Here is a 21,817-nt window from a genome sequence, read left to right as displayed (position 1 = left end):
TATACTGCGACTATAATAATATAACTCGTCGGTAATGTAACAATAGTTGGTACATATAAGATTCCACGGTCGCTTCAGCATTAAAAATTGTCGACTTTTTCGTGCGACACAAAACCCCATAAAGCTGCCACTTTTTATTAATCTTTCCTCGGCGGCGTTTGAAATTGCCAAACCCTCTCGTTGGAATGATAAAACACGAGAATAGTCTTTGTTTCAAAGAAATGCTGCTGAACAGGTATACGTTTAGCATACGCAGATAAGGCAGCTGTGTTCCAATCAGTTCCTGTCTCGTGCACGCGCTGCAGGTACCTCTAGGCTTGGCAAATTGTCGGAGGCACTGCACGCAATTGCTTAAATTCCAGCAGAATCAAAGCCAACGCGCGTATGCATCTCGGTCAGGCGCAGGTACTCGGGTTAATTAGCTCGCCTCGTATGCGCGAGATATCCGTAGGAGGATGAGTATCGATTTTCCATTAATTTTAATGAAAGATGCTAATCGATTCAGGTGTAAACGCTTTATCGCTCAGTCGCAGCGATTCCAGGAATCATCGGCATTCTTGCGTGTATCGTGACGTACGTATGTACGCTTGTCGCGCGTCGGTCCCATTCCCAAGTTATGGACGATTACGATTACGATTAACAATGAACCCGAGAGCTCGACCCAACTAATTTCATTCGATTTGTAACGAATGGAATTTCGCGCAAGGCCTCCCGATGATTCACTTGCAAATATATATTACCTCCACGCCGTGTCATACGATGACGTATCTTAAGTATGTTAATTGCGCGACGAATTTTATCGCCACTGGAGGAATTTAACCTTTCGACGATTCAGTTTAGAGGTCTATTATTATTATCTATCGGAGGTTCTAATTATACAGGCCGTAGGCTGTAGGCGTAGACGAAAACACAACTAAAACGTATGCACTGTCACATTCCTTACGTCAGTTACGTAAGGAAATAAAAGATACACATATCAACACGTTTATCGTGTGTACTTTCCGTTATTATCATGAAACGGTGAAAATGTAGTACAAGAAACTTGAGTTGTTGAAAATTTCAAATGCGTCCGTGCGGCCAGAGGCTTCTTGAAAAGGCCGAAGCATGCGGGGCGCGCAGATGGAGAACGGGCCCCGAGAAGATGCAGGCAACGAGCCAAAGCCGGGCCCGAGCTCGCCGAGCGGAATGCACGGGAGAAGGCAACGGCAGAAGAAGGAGAAGACGAGAGGCCGCGGCTTGGAATGGAGCTGGAAACGAGAGGCTGCGGGGGAAGTGGATGCTAGTCGGTGTGTGTTGATGCAAGTGCGGTGACTGTACGTGCTGACTGGCGAGTCTGGAGTCAGTCAGTCAGTCAGTCAGTCGGCTCGGTACCAGTCGGCCGGGACGCGCTATCGCGTGCATTTTTCTTCCCTCCTTTGTGAATACGCACGCATACGGCCCGCGTTTTGTGTTTCCACGCGCCGCAGCGTTTATACGTACACTTGCGGGCGAGTAGTGAGCGGCCTGTTACTAGGACCAGTTTTTTTTTTTCGAGTGACGCCCACGCAGCCACCGTGTCATTGTGCCCCGTGCGGATTACCGGGCCAGTCGAAACTCACTCCGAAAAGTCAAAGGCTTCCAGGTAAGCTTCGGTCGGGCCGCGGCCTGCCAGGGGATTTCTGGCTTTACACCAGACGCTGAAAGTATACTGTCCGCTACTCCGTAAGCCCTCAAGATCATGGAAGTGACAGCGAGAGGCTCGGAGAACCGTTCCTCGTACGGAACACGCTTGTCCCGCAGAATTATTTTCGTGTCCCGTTAGGCGTCAACGATCGATGGATCGATCGTGCTGGATGACGCGTGAAATTCGCCGATGTCCAACGGAGGCAAATCCTCTCCGGCGAGGAAAATCCGAAAGCCGGTCTACAGCGTGACAGCGTACCGAGTAGCGGAGACCGCAGGAAAATCGGCTAATGCCGGATCGCGTTTAGCTTGCGAGCGAACGTGGTAACGCGTAAGACCACCAGCCGGCTTGCTAAAAACCGATCAATTTCAGTTACCACTTCCCATTTCGATCCCGTTTAAGGACTGTCCCGCTCGTTTTATTCGCATATCCATCGAAGGGTGCCGTCGTATAATTAACTGAAGATACGCGTTTCTGCGTTAGATCCATGGACATGTGTCATTTCCTCTTCCTTCGTCGCTAACGAGTCCATAGAAACGTCACTCGCGGGCTCCTAGCAAATACGAGATAACGTTCGTTACTCGGTTTCCGAGTGTCGCGTACGTGGCGAGATAATCGCGGTACACGCTCGAAAAGTGGCCGCCTAGGGTACGCGCGCTCCTTTGTGTACACTTCGATACAATCGATTCGCTTGAGTCGCGGCTCGACCGAATCGATGTAATTAACAGGAAATACGGAGTGCCTGCGTTATCGGTCGAAACACTCGGCTTTTTTCTCTTCAAACATCGTAATCGATGCAGGCGTGTCTTCGAGGCGTGCGACGAACCACTCGTGACTCGTCGAGTCCCCGTCTATTTTTAACCGAACAGCGTCGTGACGTTGCCTGCACATTCGACGCATTGATCCTTGCTAATGATCCAGCTCGATCCTCGATCATTGCTCGACCGAAGTTTTCAGGAGTCTCGCTTTTTATTTTAACAAGGCAGATTTTTCTGCCACGACGATGATTAATTGCCGCTCGGTCGTTGAATCATCGATTGAGCGAAAATCGTAAACAAATTCAGTCCCATTTAAATCGATAAAATCGCGCGGGCGATTGGTTCCGGGAATCAAAAGAGGTAGTTGCATTTAATTGTTTGCCGTGGCTGGTTGAAAACAGCATTCGCGGCGCACGTAACATCGTTTCACTGGCGAGCGGCGGCAGCGGCGGCAGCGGCGTGCAGAGGCGATTTGAAGGAGCAAAAAGGCTTGACACGTGAAAGTCCGCTTGCGAAATCGAGGAGGAGAGCATATAATCTAATCCTAACGGGTTAACGGTATATTCCCCGTTCCGTTCGTTCTGTGGCCGTCTGCCAAAACAAACCGAACGCGCGTTAATTGCTTTTAATTATTTGACGAGTTCGTTAACGTTGATTCGGGCTCTCGCGGATTCCTCGACATCAAACGCGTCCCAGCTGTGCTCGAATCGCGACGGTAGCCAATATAACGCGATTACTCTTATCCGTTTTCACACAAACCGGATAACATGAATGTATGCGGTTGTATTCTGTAGCATAAGCTTTATTAAATAACAATTCAACTTTGCGGTGACACTCAGCAGGACTGCTTTAACACGGCTGAGACGTCCTCCGTCAGAGTTCGGAGCGAGTGCTCTCCGATCATGGAAAATGGGCTGATATAGGTTTTTTGGTTTTCGTGGTAGGGATTAGGATTTGCAAGGTAGAACTATCAGGGTTAGTATTTGAGGACGATGTAGGAAGGTCAGGATTCAGAAATGATGCAGCGAAGGTAGGACGAAGTTTGCAAATTTGAGTCAAGGAGTAAATGAAGAGAATAGAAAGAGAGGAGTCATAGAATGATGCATTTCGGTATAAAGGACAAGGTGTATCTTTAACTTAAATACGAAATATCGTTGATATACAGCGATACATATCCACACAGCGTTCTTTCTTTATTCTTGCCTCGAGGAAGCGCGTTGAATCGCGTGCATTTCAAACTTTATTGCCCGTGCAGCAAGAGTACGTTACGATTTTCATTTGAATTAACAAACAGAAACAGCGTTGCTCTTAATTGAAATTGGAATTGATTGGCGAATGGACGAGACTTAGCCGAGTGACAAAGGGAACAACGAGGTGTGACGTAACCAAGTTGCGAATCGATTCGCTGAACGATTGAAAAGGGCGCGAGAAACGTTGGCGCACCTTCGAGGACAAGCAGCGGTGAAGCAATCCGCGCGTGACCAATTGCCAGCGGCTCAATTTCAGCGCGACGTACATTGCTTTTAATCCTTGTTTTACACGCGCCCGTTAACGCTCCCGCGTGTCGCTCCCTCGTTCGGGCCGCGGACCTGTGAAAAAAGCCTGATGGGCCTCGGTTTATTCTTTCGCCCGCGCTCTAGTTTTCCGGCTCGATGTACCGTCATAACGAGAATTCGAGACCAATTGTTCCCGTATTAATCGCTCGGCTGTGAAAATTTCTTGTTTCGTTCCTTCGCGCCAACTGTTCTCGAGCGTTCGTTCTCGCACAGGTTGTTAGTCGATGGCTCGTTTAATTGGGACGTATTTCGATTGCCATAGATTGATGATACCATTGATTCGACGATTGTTCGCGGAAGCGATTAGCTACGCTTACGACGAACTGCTTGACTCAGTTCGTCGCGATGCAAACGCGGCGAACTACTCAGCTGGCAGAAATTCCAGGCCCCATTTTTTTCGCCTCGCTTCAACCCGACGTATCGGGCCGTGGACGAGTCCACGAAAGCAGGATGTGAGATCTCCTGTTACGTTGCGTGGTCGCAACCACGTAAAGAACGATCTTGGATTTCTGTGCACGAAATCCGATGCCTCGACCAACCCGGTTCTCCTTTGCTTCGCGGATTCTGTCTCCGCCGCGCGGTGATTAATAGGACTCACCTTGAACGACGCGGCTGGAAAATCGACGCTGTCTCATTCGAAGAATGTCCATGGCTCGCGCAAGTGCCACGGCGAACGTTGCGCGTCAGGATAAAAAGTCCGTCGTCAGCATCGGCGGACAATGCTTGCGTAAACGGCGAACGCCGGAGTTACATGCATACAAGCAACGGGAATAATGTTATCGAATAATTAGCGAACATTGTTTGAGAAACTGTGGACCTAGGCGTAATCGATAGCCAGAGTAGGCTGCGAGAATCTCTAGTAACAACCACGACGTCCACCGTACCCCATGAACCGGACGTTAATACGGACATTATTGATAGTAACAATGTTTGCGCAGTCGTAACCGTGGGCATGATAACACGGCCAGAGAACAGAATCAAGTTCCACGCAGTGCCATGAGAACGGCTCGTAAAACCCGCTAATGGCAAACGATCATTGTCAAGTCAGGATGAAAAAATGGTTTCCTTTTAGCGGCGCGGAATGAAATTTCTGTACCGGCGGCGGTTCAAGTCCCGAGCACGATTCTTCGTGGCCGAGTAAAATGAAACGAACGTAACGTAGGCACTTGCCCCGCGGAGGTAGGAATGTGCGAGTTAAAGTTTATTATTTACGTAGTTATTCACCGTTCAGGGGGCAACGATCTGGCAAACGTCCTATGCATAGTTAATGCAGCCAGGGACGGCGACTTTCCCCTCCTGTTCTCAATTATCAAAGGTCAGAAGTCCTCCTCTGGTATCGGCGCGAAAGAGGCGGCGGAACTTGATTAATTGATTCGCGGGGGGATGAATCCAATTACGTTTAACCTACCAACCCTCCCTCCTGTGATTACGTCGGTTATAAAGCGAGCTGTCGGTCGTAAGAAACGCGTTCCACTTGTTACGCTGATGAAAATATATTACGTAAATACCGGGATAAATCCTTAACTCATAAACTGAGGAGAGACTTGTAAGAAAACCCAAGAGCATGGGAGCCTTGACTGCGTTTCCGACCATTTATCACTACTGAAAACGTGGAGTGATAGGTCCCAGATGCTAGGCTCTCAAGACCGAACCTTTTGTTAAGGCAACGATGGGACGCCTGACTTTCCCTGGGAGGTCTTCAAGAACTCGCCGATTATGCTAAAACGCAAACCCTCCCCCTCGGGTCTGTTGTCAGCCGTTTTTCGGAGACGGACCCACGGGTCACTTCTCTGCGAATCATCGTAGGCTATTGCTCAGGCATTTTCCAGAATTAAGGTCTATCTACACTAACGTAGTTGTGTTAGCCACCGGCACGTAGGGTCTCCGTAGGTCGTAGGCCATATGTTCGGCAGCGGAATCAGTCTTTAAAGCGAAAGAATTCTCGAAGCAGGTAGTGAACCCTAAACAGCAGGTAGTCCACCTGCCGATTCGGTATGAAACGTAGATCCCTGAGCTCTCTGCTTTTACACACTTTTCCTAGCTGTGACGAGCTAGATTCGTCATTTTACCGGAAAGGGTTAACCCTTTCGCTCACAGACTCCTTATCCCTGACAGCGTCTGTTCGAAAGGATCGAATCGCACTATTTTTATTTTTGTACAAATCATGGAACCGCAAATGCAACGCGTGCGCCACAATTTTGGTAGAAATATTGTACTGATTAAAACCGAGCGTTCCGTGACGTTTAATCCTCGCAAAGACTCGCCGTCAAAGAGCAGCCGAGAAAATTGAATATCTGTTCGGCGAAAGGCGTTTTTGATCAGGTCGATACGAATGACATTCGGCAACCATTTTCGAATATTAAAGTTCCAGCCTCTCTCTGATCAAATTGAATCAAACATTCGCTCCGCGGCCTTCTATCAAATCCGACGTTTCAACTGAGGACGTATAAACATAATATTTCCTTCCGTTCCGCGTCACCGGAATCAACGAAAATATCATCCGTTTATCGCGCGATTCAATTACGATTAATTTCGTCGCGCTTCCCCGTCCCGTCAATCGTCCTCGCAAACGCAACTCTTCGTAATTGCCGGGAATCGGGAGTGTTAATTAAATTAAGACGCCCGCGGGAACGCGCGTCGTTAATTGACCGCTCGTAGAAGAGACACCTTTGTTTCTAGTTCTTATTAAAAAAAAAAAAGGATCCTCTGTAACGAAAACAAATTTATCTGACTGTGAAAAGAGCATTCATGAGATCCTGCGGGCGTTCTCATCAACGAAAAGATACGTTCGCTCACCGAATTTCCTCGCACGCCGCAATTAACGCGACCGAATATTCGCCTCGTCTGTGCGAAATTTCGGTGAAACGAGATGCAAACTCGTGTTCCTTATGCATGAGGCGCGAACCCGCGGTAAAGAGCCGATATAATTCCCTGAAACAGACTCTCTAGCTTCTACTCCCCCCGGTGGCGGTGCCGCGCGAATTCCTATCAGATGCGGTTGATAACGAAGACGTCCGTGGAGCGAACTGAATTCTCATAGTACATACGTAAGTTTACGCGCGTTCCTGGCTGTTTCTGCCGTGAAAGTCGATGGAAAGTAATAAATTGAATGGCGCACTTACTTTGGCGAATTCGTTTCCCTTAATGGGATGAACATCACGATGAAAGCTACAATGATGGCGTTAACGCGTATCAAGATAATATTCGCGCCGTGCTCAAAGCTGATCTTTCCGAAGATATCTCTTCGATTTATCAGGCGACGAGCAACAGGAAGAGGGAATTTCTAAATCCTAACCGTCCTCAATTTTCCGTGGTTCATCTTTGTTCCTCGTAATTACCGGAAGTGGCGCACATCCTCGGCTGCGTGCAGAATTCGGATATCTTTACATCGCAACATTCCCAGCTGTTCTAAGCAACGAACATGACTAGGTACAAATTTAGGATTCCGATTATGATGGAAATTGGTGAAACGAGATTCGAGAACGTCTTGATAAAGGAGAACGCATTCGGAGAAAGTTCACTCTTTTAGACATCGATTTCGATGGATCGTGTTACGAGGACGTTACCTACTCTTAAGGATGTATTGGCCATACAGTCAATCCCAAAAATTTATGTACCTTAGAAAAGCGCATTATAATTAAAAAGAGATCAGACACCTTTTTTTAAGAGTTTCTATTACCTACGGGAAAAGTGATTACCATAAGAATACATGCAAATTTTAATTCACTATAATTTTTCAAAAAACCCATGAATTGATTTAAAATTTTGCAGGTAGCTTTTTAATAGTAATAGGAATCTATAATAACAAATTCAACATGCTAGTATTGTTTAAGTGTACAGCCTATACATTCTTAAAACCGCGAGGTAACGCGTGTCAATCTATTCCTTTCGCGACATTGCCTACATACTTAACCGGACAATGTTGGGAACGGCGCATAATACACACCGTTTTACAATCGAGCATTAGCTTGTCACTAAATCGTAGCTGTCTTGTCCCCACTCTGAGCCTCTTGATAAAATTCCTTTTACTTAGATTTCACGTCTTGTGACTACGATTGAATTTGTAATTAGAATTTTCTACTTACATTGTCAAGTCTTTTTGCAGTGGAATTCATCTGAGTTATATACAAGATGAGTAAATAAGAAATAGTACTTCTAATAAATTGTTTAATCATTTTATCAAAACATGAATTTATTTATTAGAAATCATTCAATTTTATTTTTGTATTTTAAAATGTATTTGTGTCAGGTCTTGTAATGAAATCAATGGTTAGTGGATAATTTTAAATAATATTTCATCCTCTAATTGCAGAATTTTCTCAAGAAACGGATGGTTCTAATCGCAAACCGAAATTGAATGATTGTAATTGGGAGGTAGAATCAAGGTTGGCTGCTACTTTCTCGCCTAAATAATTGCGCGGAGCGAAAGAGATTTACGGTGTTAGATAAGAAGAATTGGATAGTCGAGGAAGCTCGCATCGAAAGCGGAGAGAACGAGTGTCATTCGATGGTGAAACGGTGTTCGCGATCTTCTTCTCTATTATTGCGAACAAGCCGATCAGAATGTGCCATCACGGGCCGACGCGCGGCTCTCTAGTTTCAGAGCATCCTCGAACCGTTCTACCCGGATATTTAATAATTAAGAAACCAGCGCCGAGAAACCAGGTGCACTGCCAGCGGAAGCTTTCTTGTTCAAATTGCACAAGGAACGAATAATCGAATCGTTAGCTTTATCCTGGTTTCGTGTATTTTCCTCAGAAGTCGGCGCGCGATGAACAGATATTTTTTATTCGTCTACACGGCTAAAACGATGCACACGCTGTTCCTGTCTTCCCTTTGTCTTCTTTCTTTTTTTTTATCGCGCCACCGTTTTCTCGGTGGCGCTGTTGAAACTTGCCGCTGGCTCGTCGGTCGTTACCGCGATAAAACCGTGACTCGGCGACGTTTTTTATTTCAACAATAGCTAGCGTGGGCTCGCGTGAAAATACAGTTCGCTCTTAATTACTTTTAACCCGGGATTCGTGTACGGTAGAAGGAACATTAGAGGTACGAAATTCAGAAGAAAATTCTGCCCCTGGTCACCCTTCAACTCGAGCTAGAGAGGACGGTGAAAAAGTTCACCGGACCGCCCCTGCTCTCCTTTATTTCCAGCGTCGCGCGTTGCCCGGGACGCGGCCCGGTGAAATAAAATTCCGCTAACGATAAAACTCGATCAAAAGGCGCGTTAAGCCCCTTCCGACTCCCCCATCCCTCTCGTCCGCGTTTCCCATGGATAAATTTCGAGTTTCACTGGCCGGCAACTCGAAACCGTACCACCGCGCCCGCCCTGCGTCTTCTCTTTCCCTTCTTCCGCCCTTTTTATTTTGTCAACGTGTTATTAAGCCATTATTACCCTCCGCGAACCGTAAAACTCTTGGCTGTTCTCGAGCGAGGACCCTTGAAAACTCCCCCGTGCACTCTAACCCCGGGAACTACAGCGCGAAACGCTCTTGAAAAATTTTCCGTTTCGTTGCACCGTCGCCTTTTTCAACTCCGTTATCGGCGAAAACCGCATCCTGTTCCCCGAACGCTGATACGAACATTACAGAAACGGAACAGAGACTTCCTCGACACATAAATAATCAGTGATCAAGTTTTAAGAGCGTTGCACGCCAACTCTTGAAAGGCGAGCTAATAAAACGGTGAGGCGAGCGTGTCGTAAAAATGGTTTAACAGGGTCCTTCGGACTCGACATTGCCCGGCTTGTAATTCATAGTTTTAATCGTTGGATTCTTTAAAGTCTGGCGTCTACGTTTTCTGCGACGGACGCAGGGACGATCACGCGTGTATACGTATGCGAGACGCGCGTTACGGAGCGATGGGCACGCGTGCGCTGCGCGGACGGGGAACGGTTCTTACAATAGAAATGAATGGGCCGCGCGACGACACGGCACGACATCCGGTCGGAAGACCGGACTCAGCGCGCGGGAAAGAAGGAAGCGTCCGCCGTCCGCCGCCGTCTGGTATGGCGACGGCTCGCGTACATTTTCCACGATCGCTATTTCAAGAAGCGCGCGGCTGCGTGCGCACGGTACCAAACGCGCCGTGAGAGGCCTCGTAAAACTTTACTGCTGCCTGTTCTGAACGAGCGAGAGGACCGCTTCCTATCGTTCCGCGGACCGATAATGGTGTCTCGAACCGCTCGATTTGCATGCTATGAACCGATGGAATGTGCAAGCGTTTGAATACACCGTTCAGAAAATGTTTTAATAATAGAGAATGAGAGAACTCACTATCAATTTTTCTGTTATTTCCTATTACGTTTTACTATACAGCTTGGGACGATGAATATTGTAATAGATCTATGCCGAATCGAAACAATTTTCACAAGGACGCGGTTCTGGGTTCATCAATATTAAAAAATTCTAACATGGATCACCTGAAACTGAACAGAACCTTCTGCTACGAGTACTACATCTTCTAGTATTATAATTCCAACTGATCCGACTAAAGCGCAACAGGGACAGCAGCCAGGATCCGGTAATTGGTTAGTGAATAATCTTATGTCTCAAGGGAGACCCGATTCGAGCGGTTCGCTTGATGGTTCCCCAATAAGAAATCACGAGAGCAGCGTTCCATTTCTGAATCCGATGAACGAGAGTGTAAAGACGATTAACCATGAAGACGACGTTCTTTTCCGAGCCGAATAAGATTCAACAACGACATCAAATGGTGATAGTAAGAAATCGCGAGAGCAGCGCTTCTCTCCATCCAGTTTCAAATGGAAATCTTACGATCGAGGTACAGAAAGCATCTCTGCAACAAAAGCTTGTAAATTTACTGTCAGGAGTATCGTTGCAAACATCTCGTAAACTGAGTGAACGAGAACAACGGAGACTGCAGTGTAATCGGAAGATTGATAAAATCGTACTTTTATATTGTAAGAAAATCTATTCAGGACAGCGTACAAAAGACTGTCATGCATTTCCTGGTCAACTTCATAAAAGATAATTTACAAAGCGAACTCACGAACAACAAGAAAACATTTATACTAGTCGAACCACACTGACGTTCTTCTCAACGAGAACGAACACATTGCCATAAGACGCAAAGAAGCAGCAGATATGCTAAAGACACTAACACATGATGGTCACATAATTAAATTCGAGAAACTGACTGATTTTACTGATTATTGAGCAATTATAGAAAAGTTGTTAGGAAATGAGGCATAGATTTATTATTAGCATTTTCCAGGGGAAATTAGGAAAAATCGAAAAAGGGTCGAGGTTTATCGTCCCAAACTGTACACGATGATTCATAAAACATTGATCCATATGTTATCAATTACAAGATGATCCGTTGTGCAATCGTGTCATTCGCGTGTGCCGAAGCTCTTTCTCCTTTTACTCTGTTTGCCTCCGTAACGGTATTCCGGTTGCACGGAAGCGCAATTAGGCGAAACGGAGCATAAACTGTCGATCGGCGCGTATCCCGGTGCACGGCTGCAGATCTGTTAACGCGATATCGCCATAATGCGAGCTTCTGCTTCGATTAGCCTTACAAATGAAGTTATCGTGTATAGCCTATGTTGCATCGTAGCTTTTACGGTTTCTCGGATTAACGGCAATGCGATTCCGCTGCGAGGAAAACGGAATCGAAGAGTCTGTTTTCTAACTGAGAATCCGGGCTCGATGCGAGTCCAACGAACCGTGCACCATCCGATCTTTCGTAACGAACGACGCATCTGTTCTCGTCTCGAGGCGGACGGTGGTATGATTTATCGCGCTGCTTTAATCCGCGGCTGATCGCGTTTTCGCGAACTGAGCAGTCATCCCGCGGTCGAAGATGTTCTTTGTTGTTGCCCGCAGAAATTTATGCGTGGAGATAAGCAAACCTCGTGGCGCGGATGCGTCGCTTCGCGTTCCTATCGGAGATTATCCGAAAATTACAAAACTATCTAAGCGCATTCGTTACCGGGTTTACGTAACGCCCGAGATAAATCAGCATTCCTGGTAACGCTCCTATTGGACGTACGGCGTCGACTAGTTTATAGCGCGGGTTGCGAAGAAAAATCGCGTTACTCATTCTATGATCCAATATGCCGATGATTTAGAACGGAGGCTGCGCTCGCGCGGGGCTTTTATTGCCCTCGGAATTTAATAGTCGAAGGAGCATCGAGGGCGTAACGTGTCGGTGCTCACAGTGAAAATTATTTTCACCCGCGTAATTAAAGCCCCTCTACCCGTCCCCTGTCCCCGCTTCCAGAGCCTTCGGAGTCTATTGTTGAATACCGCGAATCAATTGGCTGCAACCAAGAACATTATTATTATATATGAACGAGACGAGACTGGAACGCTTGTCGATGGCGGCAATTAGCAATTACTCAAAATGTATTATGCACTCCGAATTCCACTTCGCAAACTATTCTCCGGTATTGCGCTACTCGAGATCGAAAGTCCCCTCATCGCTTTGAATACCCCGCAAATACCATAACGCAATTTTTCTATGCTCAGTCGTATCGACTCTCAAGTTTCACGTCCCGCCGCATCGAACGAGCAACCCCCTCGGTTTTCTGATTTCACACCCGGTGAGTTGTTCAAACGAGGAAAAAATAAATACCCGAAACGCGTACTCCCAGACGCGGCGCTAATTTTACACGGCGTCGCGTGCCGATCGTGTCCTTCGGCGCGCGATGCGTCTCCATTAAGCGTCGCGACGCCGCCGTCGCCGCCGCGCCTCCGCGAGTGGCTCGCCGAGTTGTTTTGCTCGAGGCGCGCGTCGTCCAACTAACAGGTCGAAGAGCAGACGGCGCGCGTAAATCTAAATTTAGCGCGGCGCATCGTCTCCTTCCTTTCGGCGGGAAACAAGATTCCGCGTGCGGGGGCGCAAAGAGAACCGGGGGCGAGGCGAGACGGGGCGCGGCGGGGCTTAGGACGCGCACCGACTTAAGCCCCGATGCACTTCCGCTCGAAATAACCCCGGACGTGAATCCACAACGAACGAGATTAACGAGCGGAGCTCGGCCGGCTGCGATAACTTTGCGTTAGTAAGCTTCCAGGGAAATCGTGAGAGATCGACGCTCCTCTCCTAACATCAGACGTCGGGCCCTTTTTCTTCCTCGAATCACGGCTGCGTGCACACGTGCGCTCTTATTAACCCCTTGCCGTGCCTCAACGAGTCTGACTCGTGATCGGAATTTTGTACCAAACATGCAAACCATGAGTCGAACTCGTGGTCGTAATTTCATACTAAACAGACTCGAAGTCATAATCTCATGTCGAATGAAAGTATGTAAAGTTTGCTATAAGCATAAAAAGCGGCGGGAAACGAGCTGGGAGTACGGCGAGGAGTTAAGCACACAGTCTGATCGGGAGTATTGTAATAAAAAAATTTTATTTTACATTACGTAGAAACTCCAGTTTGTTATATCACAGACTCGTTCCTCTAAAGCGTAATAATGAAATGAGAATTATTAAAGATAACGAGCTGATTAATATTTCCATGAATTTTACTACAGCCGCGGAAGTCGATTAAATACGAACGACATTTACAAGATCTTGACGTCGATTTTCGCGGAACGATGAAGGCGAGTAGAAAGGTCCCGGGCAAACGTGTACGTACTCCGATTCGATTTCTCCGATCGTACGTCACGAGCCGTCCGGCGCAGCTCCTCGCGGTTCCCTCCCCGGGGTTAAAATGTCAGCCGGTTCAAAGGTCATCTTCGATCGACCGACATTCACCGCGGCCATTGTCTCGTTGCTAATCTACAATCCTCGTCGATAGTAGCTGAATGGGTACCTATCCATCAGCCGGTTACGCATGCGATCGGAGCTGTTCGGACGAATACGAGAAATTGACGCTTGGTAATTCGTTCTCGCGACTTATCGCCAGGTGTGAAGCATTACCGAACTCGGGAACTACGGCGAGAGGCTGGAACCGCTTGGAGCGGTTTAATTGAAACACCCGGGACGGGATCCATGTTCGGTAATCCGGTAGAGTGCAATTCTTCGTGCCTCCACGAACGCAAAGTTTAATTGCAACCGTAGCGACCTCATCGACGCACGATAGACGGCACTTGCCGGAACTTCCTCTTAACGTCTAAACTTCCACGGCGAATGGAGACAATCGAACCTCTCGCGGAACTTTGCTCCCTGGCTGGGAGCGTAGACAACGTGTTGCCTCGGCACCGGGCAATTAACGAAGTTACACGTTCGAAACCCGAATACAGGGGGTTGCTATTTCTTACAATTCTATAGACCGGGTCACTTCTGCTCGAGGAGAGAAACAGTCTGCGGCACGGGTCAAAGGCGAGAAGTTAAAGCGTTGACTTGTTTTCAATCCCTCTCGGAACATTTTCCGAGATCGTAGAAACGGTTTCAGTGTTCTCGTCGTTCGCGTCTTATTAACGGTGGGAAATTCGACGCCGCTGCATCCGCGGTAAAAGGTAGTAGAATTAATCAGACTACTTGCGCCGTGTTCACTGGATCCCGTTTTGACCCAGGTTTCTCGTTTACGTCAATCGACGCTTTGACGCGACGTGGCCTCGACTTTTACGAGCCTCGGAGAGAAAGGTTCCCGGCGACCTTAGAACGACGTCGTTATCCCCCGTTCCCTTGCCGTCGAAAAAATCCGATAGGAAAAGCGTAGCTGATTTCGCCCCCGCCTTCCAGACGTCTGACGCCTCCGAATATCGGACGAAGTGTCAATTATTATAGCACTTTCAAAAGACGAAAGACAGTGGAAGGAGTTCTTACATCAGAGCTCAAGGCGATAGTAAACCAACTATTTTTCACCATTATAGATCATAAAGTAGAGATTATGATATTATGGAGAAGGATAGAAGGAAAAGGTGCAATTCTGAAAGTTGAAAGAACGGATAGAAGTTTAATAAGTTGGACGATGGGTTATGGAAATGGGAGAGATCAGTTTTCTTAGACAGATGGTGGGACACATTTTTCTCTCGCGACCGATTATTCACGATTCCCCGGAAAACCGCTTTGAGACTTCCAGACTCGATTGCTTTCCGGAGCTCCTGTAATACCATTTCGCGGGACTGCGAATTCAGCGGACAATCTTCGACCGAGGAAACCTAAAAACGTCGCAGGAATCGAAACCGACCACGCCAGAATCTGCGATAGTATCCGAGAGCGTAGGAAACAGTATTTATATAGATGTCTGTGGCATCTGTGAAAATCTCTCTCTTGTTGAAAATAATGCGATTTCGTGCGAATTGCATGCAGTATTAATTCCAGTTTGTCTACGACCCAGTTCTATCGTAAATTTTCGTCTGCCACATGCCCGCAGTACCCATATGCTTTAATTTTGGGCAAACAACCGAGATTTAGAAAGTGTGGAAGCGAGCGACGACGAGCAACCGTGAAAGGATCGCGGAATCCGCGAGAATCGCACTTTCCACGAGGCGTCGGTACCTCGAAAGTGGGTGTGAATTAGCAATTAACGCGAACCGTGTAGGCAATCGCGGCAGGGAGCGGGGATGGTATGCCCGTTGGTGAGGCGTGTACGAAAGGAAGTACGCATCTCGTTCCAGGAACGTCTCCAGTGAACACGTAGCAGCAGCTGCCCTGAATTAGATTTACTCATTGACTTCGTATCAGTAGTCGTCATTCTGGTACTTGTAGAATCTTATCGCATCGTCTTCGCCACTCAGGCTACGTAAAACATGTTATAAGTTCTCGTTAAATCGGTCTACAGATTTCACAAGCCCCACTTGAAGAAGTTAAGTGGATCAACTACGTGGTGCTCTTTTATTCAAAATAGAAAATTAGGGGGAATCGACGGTGAAAGCAGTTTTTCTCAGCAGTAGCTGTTCGATATGCCCTGAGTAATTCTCGGTTGAAACACGGGATCGGCCGACCACCACTGCCAATGCCGTGCGAGAACATGAAAAAACTTAGACCTTGCTTCTATCACAAAAGACGAAACTTTCACTTATTACGGGCGAACTCAACCGGCCGCGCCCGCCGCCTTTTTTCTCCCTGCTCGTCTTGCTAATTAACGTGTAATTATCCAAGCAAGTCTCTCGCGTTCTTAACTGCGATATCGACGTTAGAAAACTCGGATTAATTTCAACTCGCGTTTGAAGACGATGAAAACTGCATTCGTCGATTGTTTCTCGCGCGCGTATTTTCCACGGGTAATCTTGATTGATACACCGTTAATTGATTCATGAAAGTTTTAATGAATCTCCCGATGGAATAGCCAATTCCAATTAATTCTCCGCGTGTAAAGAATTTAGTACGTAAAATTTCCAATAATTGGGCCCCGCTTTGAATATTGCTCCGGTAGGCGAGCCACGCCGGGCGGTGAAAAAATGATTAGTCGATCGTTAATTGAGCGCAATTAAATCGCGGAAGGAGCCGACGCATGTAGCAAGTCAGGCCCGAACGAGGATAACGTACTTACGCGGCGCGTATCGCGAAGGAAAGTCCGGACGAAACGGAAGTTTAGGAGAGCGTGGAAGCGTTCGGCACAGATTCTGTCCGGCAACGGTACTCCGGCTCGGTTCGTGTTCGTTAACTCCTCTATTGGCGAATCTATCAGGGAGAAACAGGAGCAGAGCCTCCCGCGGCATTAATATTTATTTCCCCGGCTGCATAACTCCGCCACGAATTCCGCGGTTAAATTACCGCCGGAGATCGGTTCAATTTCCAATATTGTTCCTACGATGCAAGGTTTACGGAGTTGTAAATCGCCCCGATTTATCAACGAGCAACAGCTTGTTCCCCCATTCCCCTTGTTCCACCGCTCCGAATCAATCTTGTTCATCGAAAACTGGAGTTGTTTCTGCCATCCGAGTGTGCATATCTGGAGCAGTTATCATTTCCTATCTGTCCTACGATCGTTTTTCGTCAATATTAATTCAATATAATTCCTCTCATAAATATGTCCTGACGTTATTCCGACGGGAATTAATCCGAAGGGAAATTTAGTAGGAAACGAGATGAGGATCGTTCGATTCTCATAAACCTATGAAATATCAAACGCGTTTTCACGGTACTATACCGAGACGGTAGTCGATCCAAGTCGTATCTATCGTTCGCAATTAATATTCCTCGCAATCTTTGCTGGCGCTAAAATCCCGTGACGACGATCCGAAAACCGTTCCACGGAACGGACATTGCGGTTTTAGTCTCGGGAGCGTTTTATCGAAACGAATGGAGCGTTTCGCGTGGTTTATGTTACGCTCTCGGCCGGAGTTACGCGTTTCCTCTTTGGCAACCGATCGCAGAACGTGGCTTGGCACGTAGCAGAGCTCTAAATGATCTCCTGTGAAATTTGTTGAAATTAAACGAAGAGAAATCGATGAGGAGCTCCTCCGTAAGAGTGTTGCGTCCTTATTGGAAAGGCCGGTCGGTTTCGATGGAGTTATACCAGCCGGGAATGCAACTAAGGATTAATAAATAGGATTTGTACAGACGAGTTATTGTGAAACGCTTCGTTACGAGTTTCTCCGATTCTCACGGCCGCACCTTCGGACTCGATTTTCACGCCGTCTCTCCCGGCCGTCGACGATTTTTCGCGAAACTCGTATCGACGTAACTCTCCCTCGTTTCATACGCGCGTCACATCGAACGTCTTTTAGACTACGAATTAGGAGCAACGCTCTAAACGGTCTCCCATTTACAGGTTTTCGCTACGAATCGCCATTACTTTCGGATTACTTTTACTCGGAACTTCCATGTACTTGACCCAATTCCGTGGAGAAGTAGTCCACGATTATACGACGTCTCCGGATGTGCCCACCGTTGTACTACGTTTCGCGTAGAACAATGTCCCATAAAGGAGAAAAAAATCCCAGGAACGATTTCCATTAACCTAGGTCACGGTTTCAAACGATCACCCTATACATTCGCACTCGCACTCGCACGCGTAGTGCGTGCGACCTGACTGTAGATACACCGACATCCGTTTAATTTGCATACTCATACGATCTTTATTTATTATTATTTGACGGTGTATAGCCTGAAGCCTTGAATTAAGTAGGTATCATCGTAACAGCGAGAAGAATAAAAGGGAGTTGTCTCGGACGAGAATAAGAATAGGTACAGATTCGTTGGGTGTCTGAGGCTTCTGAATGCGAAGAGGAAACGCAGTGCGTGCGTATGCGAACGAACGAGAATGAACCGAGGCATTGACCCCTTGGGCGGCTCGCACACACGCGGGAGCTCGTGGTGACACCGCGCGTGCGAATCGTGCAGAAACTTTCTTTTCGCTATGCCGACTCATCTTCGAGAAACAACGAAACAGAATTTTTTTCCTGTAAATCTAACAACTCGAATTCCATCTATGTTGATGATACGTCGTAATACGGCTTATCTTTTATTGGAATGTACCGTGGGTTTAAGATTATTGGATTTCGAGAGGGTAACTCATCTCTCAGTTGATCGGTTTTCGCTCTCTCGTTTTATATCGAGACTTTGTGCAACGGCGACGGTCGAATCGCCTTGAAAGTTCGCTCTGGGAAAGGTTAACGCGGAGGTGCGTTCAGGGATACTGTGCACCTATGTATGCACAACCTTTCAGTCTGCACTCTTTCGTCATAGCGCGGTCCACGGAACCTATTATCTCACTAATTACTATTCCAGTACTAACTGTTTTCACGGAACGAACTTCGGGTGCCCGCCGTGGATTCCCCGAGTTCGTGCAACCAGTTTCTACTTATTAAAACTCACGATTACTAGTCACTTTCTCCGAAATTCCATTCCCACACGCGGTTCGACACGCGCGGCGTAAACGCTCGCTGATACTCGCTCGAATAATAGGAACGACCGGAAACAGAAATTCTTCACACCTTCAGACCTGAACGCGTGTCTTTTGTGAATCGAACTCGCGATCGCAATTTCATATTAGCTGAACGCGACGGGTCTCACGGATTATAAATGTGATAAAATTTCTACGCATATGAAAACTAGGAGTTCTGTGCGGCCACCGAAAGTGTGCAAAATGTCTGCGCGGCGTTCCAAGTTGCCGAGGGTTAATTAACGCGATCGCCCGGAAGCTGGGCGAGGGTCGGGCGTTAAAAGTTGCAGGCCTCGGCCGGGGGTTATTTCGCGGATATCGGAATTAGTTGGCGGCGCTGGCAACGCGGAATCGAGAACGACCTCATTAGGCGGCCGTTTCTTCTAGCAGGTAATTAAACGCGCGAAGGAAAGGAAAAACTGCCGGCTGGTGGGAGCATCGGTCGCGAAGTAGGGCTTCGCCTCGCATTAATTGTATCGCGCCTCGTTAGGTCGTCCTAGAACGGGTCGAGGTGTTCCAGCGCCGGGTTAGGGAACGATACCCTCGCTCGTGCGGAGAGAAGAGAAAGAGAGAACGGAGACGAGGAGAAAAAAAAAGGAGGAAACCAGGTCCGAAGACCTTGTGCCCATTGCCATGGCTCGGGTCGACTTCGGAACACTGGCATCACGTGCTCGACGCCCGAGAGAGAGTCGAGACGAGCCTAAAAATCCTGACCCGTCGGTCCTAGTTTTTTTCTTCTTAGGAGCGATCTGCTCCGCGACTTTCTTTAATTCTAGATCCTTCCAGGAAGATGAGTTTCTTCCGTTCTTAAAACTAATTGTTCTTGCTTCGTTTGCAATGTCCCCGGACCAGTTCCAGAGCCTCCGGGTCCCGAGAACCGCGCGAGAATTCTTGCACGGTGGATTCCTTACGCGGTGCTCTAAGAAAAAGTAGATAACTTCCGAAGCCACTATCGCGTAGCAGTTCTTCCTCGAGTGTCCAGTGATCCATGGACGGGCGAAAGAAACCTCACGTTCCGATATGGCGCGAGAAAAGATTTTCAGCGGACACTTCGTTTTAAAGGGAACGAAATAGGAAAGGCGGTATCGGAAAGCGGTCTGAAGATGACACAGTAACCGATTCCAGTTTTTTACCGGCTCTCACGAAACCTGGCCGCGTGTACCATTTCCGGGATCGTCTTGTTCCGGTTACTCGATGATCTACGGGATCGAGGACAGCGGATCGTCTGCGAGCAATTAGAAATCGTTCGCGCTTACAGAATTCGTGCTTCTTCGAAAGTAATGGAGAAATCCGACCCGGCGATTCCAACTTCTTCGAAAATGTACGATTGCTCTCGATCGTGTCACGTTTACAGATAGTTCAGGAGTTAGTATTAATTTATCGATTGACATTCTTAATTAAGCGAACCGCGCTTTCTATTGATCTTGAATAAAACCGGGGAATATTGAACAGCGAGCAACTTCGTTATTTATTCTAACGTGTTTCTTCGACGCATTCCTACAGGCTTCGATCTCGTTGAATAATCTGATGAAAGATAAGGAATACCGCTACGAAACTGTTCGTATCTCGCTTGATATTCGTTCTTACGCCTGTGACAATGCTTGCTTGCGAGGATCTAACGCGGTCATCGTTCTCTTCCTGTCCCCGACAGGCTGTACACATGGAGAACTTTAACGTCACTCGGCTGCCTCGTTACACTCAACCGCATTCCGGAGAGAATTTCATCCTACGAATTGTTTACCGGAGTGATACGAGTACGTGAAATTATGTTCTCTGGCTAGTTGACAGAAAACCGGAAGATCAAGGTCGACGAACGAGTTTATCAGAATTATCAGAAATACATTTTCATTTAAAATCTCGAATTCGGCTGAAGCTTTTTACATAAAACCATAAATAACCAAATAAATAAATAAAACCCAAATTACATAAAATATAATGTTGTTAATATATTGCCAAATGGATTCAACTTTAGCTGAAATTAATGCTTGAATTCTTTACTTTAATTCAGCTTCTCTCACAATTTTACCTAATTATACGCTCATTTTAATAAGAAAGAAAGTTGAATAGCAGTAAGTACATTGACATAACTCACAAGTCAATGTTTCAGTAAATATTTATGTAAGCCAGCATTATCTTGTAGTAGTTCGTCATAGTTGTCTAGTAGTAGATTAAAAAAAATTTATTTCCATCGAAAACAGTCATATTCAGCATTTAAAAATTAGTAGAATTACGTGGGTTTCATGTAAAAAGCATGATTGGTCGAATCTGAATTTTTGCCTCGAATTCTTATAGACGCCCTTATAAGGACTTGAACATTTGCATTTCTAAATGACAAAACGCGNTACTTTAATTCAGCTTCTCTCACAATTTTACCTAATTATACGCTCATTTTAATAAGAAAGAAAGTTGAATAGCAGTAAGTACATTGACATAACTCACAAGTCAATGTTTCAGTAAATATTTATGTAAGCCAGCATTATCTTGTAGTAGTTCGTCATAGTTGTCTAGTAGTAGATTAAAAAAAATTTATTTCCATCGAAAACAGTCATATTCAGCATTTAAAAATTAGTAGAATTACGTGGGTTTCATGTAAAAAGCATGATTGGTCGAATCTGAATTTTTGCCTCGAATTCTTATAGACGCCCTTATAAGGACTTGAACATTTGCATTTCTAAATGACAAAACGCGTATTTCGGTCTGAAAATAGTTTCCTCGTCAGCGATAGTAGGCGACCGAAGAAGATACATACAAAGTGATGACCAATCACTAGATAAATGAGAGAGTTTATCCATTCTGTTTGATAAGTACACAACACATACTAGATAACGAAAAAATGACTACAGTCGACGAACGATAATGTCTACATACACGTGCGTGTTATACTACATACAATATTCCTGATTCAATCGCGTTCTTGCGTTCGATGCGTCATTCACGATGCATTACTAAAAACGTGAGTAAACGCTGCTACTTCCTTTGTTTATTTGTTAACCAATTTCCGAAAACTGTTTTTATAATAAGGAAACATTTCACGTGATTAAGAATGTATAGACTATACACTTAAACAATGCTAGCATGTTGAATTTGTTATTATACATTCC

General features: G+C 46.4%; 1 protein-coding gene across 2 annotated transcripts in view; it reads left to right on the top strand.

The window, feature by feature from the left end:
* Positions 1 to 1,296: 1,296 nt before the first annotated feature.
* The window catches only part of LOC108631918 (uncharacterized), a 44,162-nt gene continuing 23,641 nt past the window's right edge, over positions 1,297 to 21,817 (top strand). For both annotated transcript variants that reach the window (XM_018036149.2, XM_018036148.2), the window contains exon 1: positions 1,297 to 1,621. The gene's annotated coding sequence lies outside the window, so the exon portion shown is untranslated. The remainder of the gene's footprint in view (positions 1,622 to 21,817) is intronic.

The sequence above is a fragment of the Ceratina calcarata genome, unplaced genomic scaffold (genome assembly GCF_001652005.2).
Source record: "Ceratina calcarata isolate Rehan_Ccalc_2016 unplaced genomic scaffold, ASM165200v1 scaffold97.2, whole genome shotgun sequence".
In the NCBI taxonomy this organism is placed as follows: domain Eukaryota; kingdom Metazoa; phylum Arthropoda; class Insecta; order Hymenoptera; family Apidae; genus Ceratina; species Ceratina calcarata.
The sequence above is the reverse complement of the archived record's forward strand: the minus strand, read 5'-3'. Positions and strand labels throughout refer to the sequence as shown.